Below are 14,841 nucleotides of genomic sequence, written 5' to 3' on the forward strand. Positions count from 1 at the left end.
ATATTTTATGTCCTCTCTGGAAGTATTGTTCCAGCTTTCATGTACAATAAAATGTGGACTGCAAGATTTTAATTCCTTTGATGAAATGAAGTTCTCCAGGTCCTGGAGTTCTTGAGCTAGGAGCTCCTATATCTGAAGAGGACACAAGCTCTGCTTTTCAAGCTACATTTTACAGAAATAGGTAAAAAGATACCTCACAATATTTCTTGCTTAATTTGTGTCCCATAAAGCAACACTTAACATGAATTAAAAAATGGTAAAGAGTGAAACAAAATTGAAGACAGTCCAACCTAAACAAAACAAACGCAACAGCAGAAACTACAGAAATATTTAAGAAATGCAAAGAGCAAGACATCAACACCTGGAAATACTACACACATGAAACTCACGTGCATGATCAGTTTATGTTTGATCTTCACTATCACATGGGAACATAGATACCATTCTTTTTCTTCTACTCAGGAAAAGCATTAAAAGAGGATGCTGTTCTATAGTGAGGCCTTCACAGGTGGCCATAATACCATTCAATTCATTAGTCCATCAGAGAAGACCCAACAGGCAGCCTGTGGTGACCACTGCTATTGATCAGCTGTATTTTTAGAAACAGTTCTTCTGTTGTCCTTAAGCCAGTTTAGCCTTTTCTAGGAGAGGAAAGAAGTGTGAAACAGTAATCTAAAACTAATTTTAAACAAGAGCCCTGTCACATGCTCCCTAAGGTCTCTAGGCAGTTTGGAAGAAGAAACAGTGTTTTCAGATGGACACGGAAGAGAGGAGTTACAAATCAGAGGACGTTCTCAGTTTAAGCAATCTGGAATGTTGACTACACCTATGTGCAGGACCCTGTGATTGTGTGAGACATGAAAATGTCTAAAGAGCCAGTTGGGCAGAGCAGCTTGTTTCAGAAAGTTTTCAGCTTTTTTCAGAGTGCTCCTGCCTCTGCCAAGGGCTGCTCGAAAGAGCTTCTCTTCTTGGGCATGGTGTGTTGTGTGTGCCATTACTAACGCTGTGCTAACGCTCTCCTGGTTTCAGCAGCAATCACCAAGTGTCAGAGAGATCAGTGAGCAGCAATCTCAAGAAAGGAAATATTAATTTACTGTACAGTATTTCTAGCTCTCTTGTTAGCCTCCACTGATTATGGCTCACCAGCATACTGGTTGGTGTCCACCAGAGAAAATGGATTTGACTCCCTTGAATGAGAAGATATTTGTCTGAGGCAGGGTTCAAAATCTGGTTTCATATATAACCTTGCTTCAAACGGCTTTAACTTTCTCAAACTTTTACCATTTGGACTGGAATTTTCCATGTCTGTATGATATCCAAAGGTGATTATATATTTTTAAAGATTGTTACAAAAAAGAAAGGAGGAAGTTTTTCTGTTTGTTTGGGTTTCTGTATTTTTTAAAGACACTAGATTAAAGTTACTTTCTTAGAGGACAGCTCCGCTGTCTGGAGGAGAACGCTGTGTTTTAACTCCTCTCCATGCAGACTCTTCTGGAGTCAGGTTCTTCACAGTTGCTCGCTGCTAAAGCTTGTTCAACGAGATGATGAGTTCAATGTGCGCTAGGAGAAAATAGGACTAAAACCTGAGGCAGACTGGCTGCCACCCCCAAACTTCTGCAACATTGAGGCTGGAATCTTTCTTGCTACCTAATTTAGGATGTGGTTCTGAACATGCTTTTCAAACCAATCTTTTATTCTACTCTGCATATAATCTAATAATGGTTTGTGTCCTGCAGTGGCTTGAACAGCATGTAGGAGGACTGTGCTGGGCTAATACTGCACTGTATTCATTTGCTCATGCAGCTTACTCATATTTCTTACCTATCATCCACATGTCTTTTAACTGGAAGCATGCAGGGTGGGCTGAGCTTATATATGTATAGCAAGCTGCACAGCGAGGCCACTTCCCAATTATTCCTTTGCATCTTAGCTGTTGTGGTTGAAAGTTAGACGCAAATACAACCAGAAGCAGAACGATCTAACATGCTTATGTAGTGGCTTGTGCTAGGTGCTAGTTGCTGCATTGCATAGGTAAGTTCATTTCCTCTGTGACTTTGACTGTAACCCCCTCTGTGGCTTTTTGCCCAGTGTCACAATATAGATAGTAGCCCCTCCTCTTCAGTTACTATGCTTTTTAACAGATTTTATTCTTCTGAGCTATCAAGCTCAGTGCTGGATTGCTTCAGAGTGGGGCCAATTTAATTAATTAATTTTATTTTTAAAAAGCTTTTAGATCTGTAGGGCAAAATTATATTCAGATTGTCACAATAAAAATTAACTGCCAAAGTCTGATTATTAAAAGTTACTGAATGTGTTCCCTATGATTTTCTGGAAAAATATTTTCAGCTGCACAACTTAAAGAAATTAGGAAAACATCAACATGGCAAAAGAGATAAAAAAAAAAAATCAAAATATGGTTTTAGCTGATTTGATCCAAGTGGAAAGAGTTAAAGCAAAAACACTTTAATGAAGAACACTTTTTCATCCTGCAATAAACCACTAAACTACATTTATCTTTCAGTACGTTGTTTTACTGAGACATTTGAGCTCTCTTCTATTCTATGAGCAAGTCTCCTTAGCGGACCATATCCCCAATAATATAACGAATACATTTCTGTGACCAAACCAGCTGGTGCATGACAAGCAGGTTAAATGGAGGCACTGAGCTCCTGAATGACTCTTGTGGAGACATTGCACCAAAGAAGGCAAGTGCTGAATATCCTGATCTGTTTTAGAATGACATGTTACAGATCAGCTGAACACACTGAAATGGAACAATTGATTAGGACAACTTCTTTCTTTCTGAAGACACATACAACTACTGGAATTTTCTTAGGTGTATTCATTCTACATAACCATCAGCTCTGCTTTGATGTCTTTTCTTTGGACTCACGTCCTAAGAAGTGCAACTCACTCCATGTTGTTTGATCTGTCTCCCCAATTCCTTTGCTCTGGTAGTCTTTATTCTTGAATTTCATGTGACCACTTTCATGGGCTTGATAGAAATGATTTTCCCTGTGTTTTCGCTTGTGTTACTTCACATCATGTCTCAGAGATTTCAACAGGGATTTTAATTTGTTTTTATTGCAAAGTATGTCTTTTTCTCACAGTAATTTCTTGTTTGCCATTCCCTGAAATAGTGTGAACCAATTTCGTCATTAAATACTTACAGAAATCTTTGCCTAGCTGAGATATGAGAGACACATGGCATTTCCTAAAGTGCAATTGGGAGATGTAGTTCTGGGAGAGAGTTGCAAATAGGAGATGCAAAGCTTTCCCCAGCAGGTCTGGCAGGGTACAGCCAGCCATACAGCTGTGTCTTAGGACAGTCCACTGACAGCAGCCTGGGCAGGCTAATCTAGGAACATTGGTATAGGAGTATGGTGTCAGACCAGACCAGACACTCCTGTGGAAGTTTAAAAAAGGAGTGCAGGAAGGAGTCTAAAGTGTTGTGGAACTTTCTCCTCTTGTGTTGCTCAGGGGCTTTCTGAGCTGGAGACTTGCGGCTTTGTGTTCAACAGCCCTTAATGGATTTTTCTCCATTAATTGGTAAAATTATATTTTAAACCAATTTATACTTTTGGCTTCCAGAATTATCTGTACTTGAGCATAATTATGTGCCACATGGAAAAGTGCTTCCTCTGCTCATTCCAGTTTTGTTACAAGATAATTCATTTAATGTCTTTAGGTCTTAGATTCTGAGAAACAGCTACAAATCTTCCCCTCCCCACCCTTTGTTGCAGCCACCAGAGCTTTAAAGACTAAGTTCTTTCTTCTCTAGGCTGGAGAGTCCGAGTGTACCTCTTCATTCCCCACACAGATGCTGCTCTGTGACTTGTGGCTGTTGCCCTGTTGTTTCTATATCTTTTGTGTTATTTTAGAGAAGAATGAGAGGGACTTGAAGGAGACATGAGTACAGTGTGGAATTCTCCTTTCACTTCTTGTCATAGTTTTTCCTAGCCAGCAATGAAACACCAAGACAATCTCTTGCACACTGCTCCTGATATCTCTACGTCCTCCCCCATCAATGGCTTGGGGGGCAGGGAATGGGGGATGTGGTCAGTCTCTCACACATGGGCTCTGACGCTTCTCTCTTCTCAGAGGAGGATGCCTCCTTGCATTCTTCCCCTGCAATATAAGATATAAGGTTCCTCCCATGAGACACAGTCCTTAACAAATTTCTCTGGTGTGGGTTCTTCCCAGCAGCTACGGCTTCTGCTAATACTGGGTCTCTCCCACTGGACATGGACTCTTCTTGGCATAGTCACTGCCCCTGGCATGGGGTCCTGACATGGGGTCTTTTACAAAGTGCAAACAAATCTCTGCTTCACCAATCCTCTCCACAGGATGTTGGGGGGGGTGGGGAGGGGGCTGATTTTGGCTCACTGACTTTGGAGTCTGCATAGTTGCTTCTCTCTCCTCCAACTCTTTGCACCACCACCAGCTGCCCAGCTGGAAAAGAAGGAAGAACAGAACAAGAAGGAACAGGAAGCACCTTCCTCTTCTGGCTTCTTCTTAAAAAGTGATCATGGAGGCACCCAATTGTCTCAGCCCCAGAAATGGGTCTGGCTCAGAGTTGGGGAGAGTTTCAAACAATTAGAGGAGCCATATTTACAGCCCCTTTCTCATTACCAGAAATGGCTCCATACATAACCATGACACTTCTGTTTGCTCTTCCTTCACTCACAGTTCTCAGCGTCCTATTTGCCTTTTCAATCATCATGAAACAGGCTTGACGTTCCTATGGCACTCTGCAGTCACGCCAAGCTCTTTCCTGAGTGATAATTAGTGACTCCATGCCTGAGTGCAGTTCTTTGTTTTCCTTGGTGTTTATGTGCTTTTCCTGGCTACCTTATCACCTACTCACCCAATAACTTTCTCTCACAGATGGACCTTTGGATTTCCGAGATGCTGCCTCTGCCAAATAGTTGTGCTGCTGGCTTGTGTCACGGTCCCAGCGTGGGAGCTGCACTTGAGATGTTTGGGAGCTCAACTTGGCTACCGCTGCCCTGCAAGAAGTTTCTACTCTGTTTTCACTCTCAGTTTTGAAATGGTTCTCAAATGTTTCTTAAAACCCCTCAGTACCAAGCGAGTTCTTGTGTGTGCCACTCTGCTGCTTCCTATCTCTCTCCCTCACAGCTCTACTCCTGGTCAGCTAAGAAGACTCTTTCACAGACTTCTGCATTGTCCCGTTTGAAAAAGCATGGCTCTTTTTTCTTTTTTTTTTTTTGTATTTGCATAGCCTGAGCTGTTTCCTTTTCACAGCACAAATCAGCAAGCTGACTTAATATTCCTTGATCAGCTAGTTAAGCTTTGCCAAGATTCAAAACTCAGTCTTGAACAGAATTGAACTTTGACATTTTCTTTTCCAGCTACTTCTCTTAGTTCAGAATGCCATGCTACTGTGAAGAAAAGTCCCAGAACAGAGCTGCTTCCTTCTAACCCTGAAGAAGACACTTTACCAATGCAGGAAAAAAACTGCACTGTTTTTAAGATTCCTCTTTCCATCCCACAGGGAAACACTGTGTGCACCCTTAGGCCTGCTTGTGCAGGGGGAGCAAAAGTCACTGTGCCCACCTGTGAGAGGCTATATCTGAACTCTCCAAATCCATTAATCTTCCCAAATACAGAATCCCTTGCACTGTAAAATCACAGTACCCTATAACTCTCATTATCTTACCCGGTCCCAAAGGGCCCAAAGGATGACACTGCTGGACCTGCAGTGGAACATACAGATAGGACAATGACTATATGATGCCATGATCTCCTTTTCTTTTAAAAGAAGAAAAGCAGCACCCGTAAAGGTTTTTTGTTGTTGTTGTTTTGATCAATAAAAACTTACACTTAATGGTACTTTTGCTCCATGCCTGCTACTGAAGGCACAGTGTACAAGTTACTGGGGATCCTATACTTTTTTAACCTATGTGCAAAACCAGACTCCCTGAAAGAACAAAAAAGTCTTAACAATTAATTCACTGCAGCTGGTAATGTTAAAAATCTTACTCTATGCATTAAACTCGTGGTGTGCCTCTGCTATTGCTGGTTTCCCACATTCCAAAAACAATACAACAGTCTTTCTTCATGTTAAGCACAATAATGGTGTAACGTTGCCATGACTAGGAGCAATTGTTAAACAGATCTCCTTATTATATATAATTACCTCACTGTCTAAGCAAGCAGCCACACAGAGCAGCTTAATTTTTCTTAAATTTAATTGAAATCTGACAGTATTGCAAACTCTCAGAACACTGTAACAAAAGGGCTTGGTATTCATAAAGTAATTTGTTGCTAATTTTGTTCAGAGCTTTAAAAGGTCGCTGGAAGTAGGGGACCACAAAAGGGAATATAGTATGCTCTAAGCTGGGATTTTTATCACTTTCTAAATGACACAGTGAATGACAGGGAAAAGCTGCACGATAGTGGCTGAGTGGGTATTGATGGCTGCTGCAGCGCTAAATGATGCATTGGCACTGAAATATAGTGAAAGAACAAATCATCAGTGACTTTTCTATTTTATCCTTTCAGGAAGAAAAACCTCACATCAAGAATTGCAAAACCTGAATTAGATTTGTTAAAAAAAACCACAGCAGACAAGCCTGGTTGTGTGCCTACACTCTCTCACCCGTAGCTGCAGTAGCACAATAGGTGGAGGCCACTGAAAAGTACAAGAACAGTTTTGAGGCAATGTAGGTTGTGCCTTTCATAAACCCGACTAGCTTAGGAACATGGTTGGAAAGCTGCTAGGGATAAAAAACCACCAAAAACATGCATGAGAACAGGATAGCGTATCTCCAATCCACTTTTATACATCCAGCCTTGGTGCCTGTATTTAAAAGCTAGTCTTCATCACCTGTGGATGGGAAGAAATTTTTCTAGCTGCCTATGCAGAGCAGTCAGGAAACATAGCTCATTCTGATCTCTGTTGTCCACACCAGACTGAATGCAACACATGATGTATAATAAGCATAAAATATGCTATTTCCTCTAATAGTTGGGCAGTGAACTGAGAACTTTGCAGAACACTGCACCAGTACTTCTCCATTTCATGTCACTATCTTTTAGGTCTGAGAAGTGTGACCAATTTACTTGCCTTGTGGTTTAGGCACCCAGAGGTACCTAACCCGTGCCAACCAGGCGCTGACAGTGCATTCACTGGTGTTTGTAGGTCAGGCTCCTGAGCTGGCCAAGCTCAGTTGTGTGATGCATCAGCAACACAAAATGTGCAGAGAGTAGGTGGATCTAGAATTCTCTTTAAGCAGAGAGGGTCCAGGGACTTATAAAAAACGTCAGCTGAGGGGGCGGTCTGGACTGATGAGTGGTCTGGAAATTCCTGACACTCTGCGGCTGGCAGGACTGATCTCAGTTCCTGCTAAAACCACAGCAGTTGTGCTCCAAAAGCACAAAGACTGTAGGATTAGAAAGGAGATGACCTCACTGATGAAATCTGGACTCCACCCTCCTTTCTCCATGGGGGGTGATAGCTGCTGTGTGAATGACTGCAAGTTCCCTCTATCCCAGGTCTGGACATGATCAGTGACCTCATAGGCATATTGCTTCTTACTTCAATTGCATTTTTTCACTTGCCATTTCATTTACACATTCAATAATTTAATTCTCACAGTATTTCTTAAGCTACCCTTGGGTCCTATTATCAGCAAAAAAAGAAACTAAGAATATTTTTGCTTACACTGCTAGGGTAGAGGTCAGTCTTTGGCAGAAAAAAATGTTTGGAATTGTACTAATATAAAATATACTTGTTGTTTTAAAAATAAGTAACTAATCAGATCTCAAATGTCCTAAATAAAATGAGAGTTAATCTGCAACTCCTCCTGCCTAAATAGGTCTGTTTCCTGGCAGATCTTTGAGGGGACATCACAGCTTACTGTGAGAATGGTCATAGACCGCAAGTACGGAAGGGAAGAGCCAAAAACAATCCAGCAGTCTCTATATAGTAGACTGACTGTTCCTTGGGCAGCAGCTAGAGCGATGCATCTGAAGGAGTCCAAGGAACAACACTGATGCAACGCCTACACTGTTAGTAGCAGCAGGCTGAGAGATGGAATTGCATATGTTCAAACAGCACTAGAGTTGCTGCCTGATATGTGGAGTAAGACCATTTGGACAACCTTGGAGCGCACATAGCCAATGAGAATGCATCGAAATAACACTTGGAGAGAAAGTGCCACCTTTGTGGCACAGCTGTGACCAGAGAAAGGAATTTCAGAAATAGCTTTTTTTCTGTAGGGGACCCTGTTTCAATTTTGTTCAGTTAACCAATGTCCTCACAACAGGAATTAAACGTACATGTCAATAAAAGTGAATGAGCACCCACAATTTGGGTAGGTCAATAAACCTTTCATAAAATAAATCACTTGAGTTGCTTCCATAGCATCTAGCAGCTAAGAAATATCATGCTTTGCTTTTAAGAGCTACACAGTAAAGGGAGCCACCGACAACCCAGGGATGTATGAACCAACTGCAGTAATAAAGAATTAGTTTGCACGCTTAGTAAAGTCAGTGCAGATCAGAGCAGTGCACCTAAAGTCCCTGGTTTGTGAGGAACGTGGAACTCAGCATTTGTGAGACTAATGTGCTTGTCTGAGAAACTAGGTGTGCAGGCATATGAAAAGTCTCTTTTATTCATTTTACATTTTAAAATATAACATTTTACACCATATACTTTCTTGTTCAAGCACTAAAAAGGAGGTGAGACAGATTTACCCTGAAGGTGAGGCGAGTTTTGTGCCCCACAGTTAGTACTGTGCAGTTGTAGGGCAGCAGATGGGCTGCAAAACCCTGCCTATAGCAGGGAAGAGATACTGCAGGGATGAGAAGTGGAGCATTTAGGATTGATAGCATGCCTCCTTTTCCTTGTTTCCCAGTGAATTCATCATTGCAGGAATCTGTAACCAGCAAGTTTATTCAGTAAGCAAAACAAAAATGAGTCAAAGCTGTTGGATGGCAGCACCACCATCTTGGCTCCAGCTTGAGGAAGCCTTGACTTTAAAAAAGAAATCCTCTCAGTTTCCAGAAAAGAGAATAAAAATAAAGATGTTAACACATAAATTAGGAGTTAAATGCCCTCACACCACAGACACACATTTGTGGGACTCAGAACCTCACACATAGGCAGCAGCGGTGTAGGGCTTTATATAGTCATGATGCCAGGGGCTGTAGGAGTGAGGTAAAGCAGGTGAGGGCAATTAGGTGTCATGTCAGAGAGCAATGAGAAAGGAGAGCTTTCCAGCTGTAAGCCCCCATCAAATGCGTGTGAACTGCTGCTTGGGATGCTCCTCAGTACAGGTGAGGGCCAGTCTGTGGCTCTGCTCTCAGAGATGGTGGTGTGCCAGGCCAGCCGGGCTGGGGTGAGGTGCTGGGAGAAGCAGCAGCAGGAGGCAGGCGCGTGTCAATCAGCGGCTGGCATTGCTGTATCATTAGGCAGAAGAGGTTAAAAATAGGATTTCGCAATCTAGTGAGCGGAAATATCAACCAGATGGCAGAGGAAGGAAGACACGCTATTCCCACCCTCTAGGTAAGGATTTTTGTTAAATCATTAAGTATCAGAAAGCTGGAGAGGAAGAAGGCATCGTGCAGCCCCGTGCCGTGCAAGTGCAAGCCTGAGGTCTCCCGGGGGACAAGATCTGCCTGTCCCCCACGGTGTGGATCATGGGAGGCTACTGTGGTCCCACTAAATGTTGTGATAGAGGTGCAGCAAGCCACTTCTGTCTGCTAAGGTAGAGTGTCACGTCTGCTGTGGGTGCTGTGAGTGGAGCTGCACTGATGGAGCCAAATGGAGTTTGTCTGCTTGCTTCATGTCTATGGATGCTGCACTCAGGTGAGAAGCTTTGGCTTTCACCTGAGGCATGTGGGTAGCTTCTTAGCCAAATACTGATAGATCTGAGATTGCTCAGGTCAGGTGCCTCTCATGTTGTGTGCTGGTACTTCACAGAAAAAGGCTTGGCTGGTGAGGCCTAGCGTCATGTCTTATCCCGCTGTGAGGACAGGCCTGCTGCCAACCAAATGTGTATGAGAGAAAACTCAAGTTGGTCTTTGCATTTCCAAGCTGATAATGACTTATCCTGTGACAAAGGACCAGCTGCTGTTACTGGTGGTGCTACTGGGTCATGGCAGTGTCACGAGGATGTCCCCTCTTGCTGGGAGGAGCAGGGTTTGGCCTGCTCTGTGCCTTGCCTAGGACAGCCTCCTGCTTTGTGCCAGGCTGAATGGGGCATACAGTGGCCTAACTGCCTGGCTAAAACTAAATCTGCCATGGAGAAGGACAGACCTTCTGTGCTGGCCAACCCCTCTCCTTCTCACTGCCCTCACCACTGCTCTGGGCCCTGAGACCCCACCTTATCAGCTGCTGTGCTTTTTGTTAGGCATGTAGTGTGTAGATCCAAAAAAGCTATTGTAGAATGAAGGTCACTTTCTTATCCAGCCTAATTTGTTCTTTAAATTAACATTCTCAGGTGAGAATTTGTACCTCACATTTGCCTAAAATAAATCTTTAGAATATGTAAGCACTTTGTGTAATGGGAAGAGGTGAAAAAGCAGTTTACTATGTGTTAACTCCATTATAACATCCTTCAGACACTTCACTGCCACTTCCTCCACCTTCGCCCTCCAGTAACCACATAAGTGGTTATGATATGAACTGCTGAAATGGTGGGAGACAAGGCTGTTCTGTGACTTGCTAGTTGTGCAAAAGGGTCACAGTCAGAAGCAGCACAATAAATTGGCTTATATTTTGAACATACTTCTTACGGCTTGCTTTCTCTTAATTTATAATGGATTCGCTATATACAAGTAAAGCTGTATAGTCATCTGTGAAAAGGTGCTCTGATGAAATGAGTGTTGCCTAATGGAATCAATACAAGAATATCTGATATTAACTTTCCAGCTCCTGTGACAGAAAATTGTGGAAGGAGGAGGGATCCTCTTGCAGATGGGCAAACCCTAAGACTCCCTTAGTTATCCCCCACTTAAAAGCTATCAATTTAGAGCTGTCCTGTGTATTGCCCTGTGAATTGAACAAGCCTTTTCAGTCTTTAATTAAGGGTGACAAACTCTTTGAACATCACAGCATTCATCTGTTCATGTGAGGAAAGCCTCGTGTAACAAAAGAATTTAATCAAACTACAAGCCTAATAAAGACTACATTGCCTGAACTAAATGATGTTATTGCTGCTGCAGCTCATAGTTTTACATTTAAAAAAGCGGGTCAGAGTGTTCATTCATCTTGATTAGCAATGCCAACCTAATTACTTCTGGAGGAAACAGTAATTAGCTGGAGTCTCACCTCATTAATCATGACATTCTTCTAGCAGACTATTTTTATCTGATAAATGGCTTGGATTGGAACAAGGTGTATATTTGAATTCTAGTTAATTGTACACAGCTTGCTGCATAACACTTCACATTTTTATCATTTAACTGCTTCCTTCCTGTGAAGCACTCAGCCATTTTTGCAGGCTGTTTGTGTTGAATAAAAGGTGAATGGCTCACATAAGATATGTCAGCTTTAATTATGGATAGAAGAAACCAAAGGTGTATTCCAACTCCAATAGTGGAGTTGCTTGCAAGGTTCTGCATAGGAGACTAAAGGGATCTTTTCTCAGGCACAGCTACTATTACACAAAGGCCGACACTGGTTTCTTTTAACAGAAGCCTGGGCCAAGACTTTCAATAGAGTGATGACTAAACACATCCTTACTCTTAAAGCTAGGTTCTTGGAGGTATTTCCATTTGGGAACCTCAAAGTCAATGCACCTAGATTGGCAGTCACTTCTGACAGTGTTGGCTATTTTATGGTTTCAAAATGTGTATTTCAGAAACTTAAAGTTTTTCATTTATTAAAACCAATGAAGAAGCAGGTATTGAGTTCCCCAGGGGAGGTTGTTTTTTGAAAAATTGCTTTAAGCAATGATCAAAGATACTTCTTAATCTTACAAAGCACGTTTGCTGTATTTATCTGAACTGAAATACCTGGAAAAGTGGAAGAGCCTGGAAGCTGCAATTCCAGATTCAGGTTTCTAATAAAACTAAGGGGTTCTAATTTTCTAGGGAGGATGATTATGAGTGCATTAGTCTGGGAAGATCAGATTTTCAGAAGTAGTAAAATAAATGCTTCTAAAACCTGTATCCACTGTATCCCTGTTACTGGTCTACTTTGAAGGAACTTCTGCATAGGGCAATGTTTTATATATCTTTGTTTTTAAATGGTGAAGTAAAGGGTTTATGCTTTCCTTACCAACAAACTTTTTTTTTTCTTATCAAGCAGTATGTTAACCTGAAATCATGACAGGAGATTAACAGAGAAACTCAGGAAAAAGAAAAGTTATTATTTCATTTTTAGGTAGCAAATATTGTTTATACTTGACACCAGTTATATGCAATGTTTTACATTTTCAAGGCATGCAAATATTAACATCAGCTTTTTATTTGCTTTGAATAAGTAGAGAAATTGTCTGTATTTAAAGAGTTGATCTGTATTCTAGAAGTAACTTACTCTTCCATAATTGAATAAGTTTACTCTTACTAATAGAACTGGAAACTACTACCTATTTCTGAATGCTTCATGCAGGAATCTTTAGCTATAGCTGGCCACACTGACTGAGGTGCAACCCAGCAGTCATTGGGTTACTGTTGGAACTTGCCAAAAACAGAACAGTTATTGTTGACAATTTTTGAGAAACTATCAAATTACTTTCATTTGGGTAATAAAAAAAGTCCTTTTCACTTTTATGCAAGTGGGTTTAAAAAAAGTTTTCTGTGTCTCTTCTTTTTCTATCTTTCAACTACAAAAGGAAAATGCAAAACATGGGGAGACAATCCAGTGTCCCTAAGATTAAATAAACACCCCCCTCCCCATCCCAAAACCCTGGAAAAAAAATTGTGAAAACGTGTTTGATGCATACTTTTTCCTCTCAGGAAAAGAACTTTGTATCTCACAACCTTCATTCTAAAAAGATGTCAGCTCTACACAGTCCTAATATAGCAAAAAAGCTGCTTCTGTTCTCTGGTAGAAGAACCAATTTTTTTTTGTAGATGCCAAATATCTGCAGGAAAGCAGTGTGTTTGACACACATATATACTACATGTAAGTGACTTTTGGTATTCAAATTATTAATTTAAAAGTCTGTTTCAATAACTGGCGTTGTTTCTAATCATTAACTTTTTTATTAGGATCCAATATGCCCTAGGCTGATATCTTTGATCATAGGTCCCAGTTACAGTGTTACACTAGAGGCAGTACTTTTCAGATGTTAGAAATGTAGTTTTGCTAATGAGTATATACTTATAAATTAATACAACCTTAGTAACTCTCTGATGAAAATCATAGACTTGTTTGTGTGTTACTTGTATAGATATCACTAATGTCTCATAACTTTAGTCATAGATCACTTCTAGATGATTATGCATACCTAAGGAAAATTACTTTCCAACTTCTAATAGTACGAATTCCTTCTAACCTATTAAATTTTAATTATTTAAATAGTACTTTTTTCTGACATTTCAAAGGAATTTATAAACAATTAGTTAAGCCACTCTCATTCCTCTTCTGATAGAGGTTGGAATTACCATGCCAAGCTTAGGGGAGGAACTGAAACTTAAATTGGTTAAAGACAAATTTCAGAAAAAGAAGTCAATGTATGTAGGGATCAGAATAACCAATCTTGTCTATAGCTACAGATCAAAAACTCTGTATATCTTAAATTTGAGCTGTGTGACCTTACCAGTCTTTAAGTCAACTGCAGGGTTGAGAGCAGAATACCAAAATCCTTGTTATCAACTCTCTTTTCCAACCATGAGGTACTGACTCAAACTTTCCTCCAGCTCTAAACTTCCAGAAGAAATTTAATAAAAGGCTGTTTAGACAAAAGCCCAAGCTGAAGTGATTTCCCAATATAACATTGGGAAACATAACATTCCCAATATTGCATTGACAAGTGCTGTTGAGAAGTGGGGAATGATGGCCAGCGGTTTGACTTCTCAGCCCTTGTCACTTTGGGAGAAAAAAAGCTATTTTGTTGGTTTGAGTGTGCAAAGCTAGCTTCATGTGCATTGGTGGGGGGCTGTGGGGAAGTGGCCAAACAGCCACAGGAAGAGCAAGGCAGATCAGGTAGCTGCTCTGAGGGCTTTGGTGCATCCTGTTCGCCTCTGCCTGCTGCTGCAGAGTTGTTAACTGTCACTTAAGCTGTTCTCCAAATTTTGTGCTTCAATTCTTTGTAGTTTATGTTTTTATTCCCTTCTGGGAGGCCAGCAGTACAAAACATTCCCAGAATCCTAGTGATCTGCTGGTCATAGGGCACGAGTACCATTTTTGGGGGTAAGGTATATGGGGCATTATAAGTTTTGTTTCTATTCAGTCCTGTTTTTACCTCATATAGTGCTTCCTTTAAAGCATGTAGTCCTGGGCTCAGGTATTGCACTCTTCCGTAGTCTCATCCTGTGTTTGACTTGAAAGACTTTTTAGAATGTCTGGGAGAAAACTTTTAAAAATTAAGATTCAATGACAAACTCCATAAAAATATCCAGAATTGCTACTACTTGGTATCAAAAAGCCAAAAGCTAATGCAATTTCTAGACAGCAATTGAGAAGAAATGAGTCTGGACTTACAAACAAGGGTGCAGTATTTGAATGGTATAACTTCTGTCACTGTCTAAACTCTTGGATAGCTCTGTCCTTCAAGCTAAAATTACTACGTGGCTATTGAGGGATTTCTGCAGGTCTTTATTCCCACCCTTCTCCATTCCCATATCCAAACAGAAAGCTAACAGAAACTAGAGCAAACTTTTGAGCAATTTAATTATTGTTTTTCTGGGTTTTTTTTGGTTTGT

Source organism: Colius striatus, chromosome 1 (genome assembly GCF_028858725.1).
Source record: "Colius striatus isolate bColStr4 chromosome 1, bColStr4.1.hap1, whole genome shotgun sequence".
Classification (NCBI taxonomy): domain Eukaryota; kingdom Metazoa; phylum Chordata; class Aves; order Coliiformes; family Coliidae; genus Colius; species Colius striatus.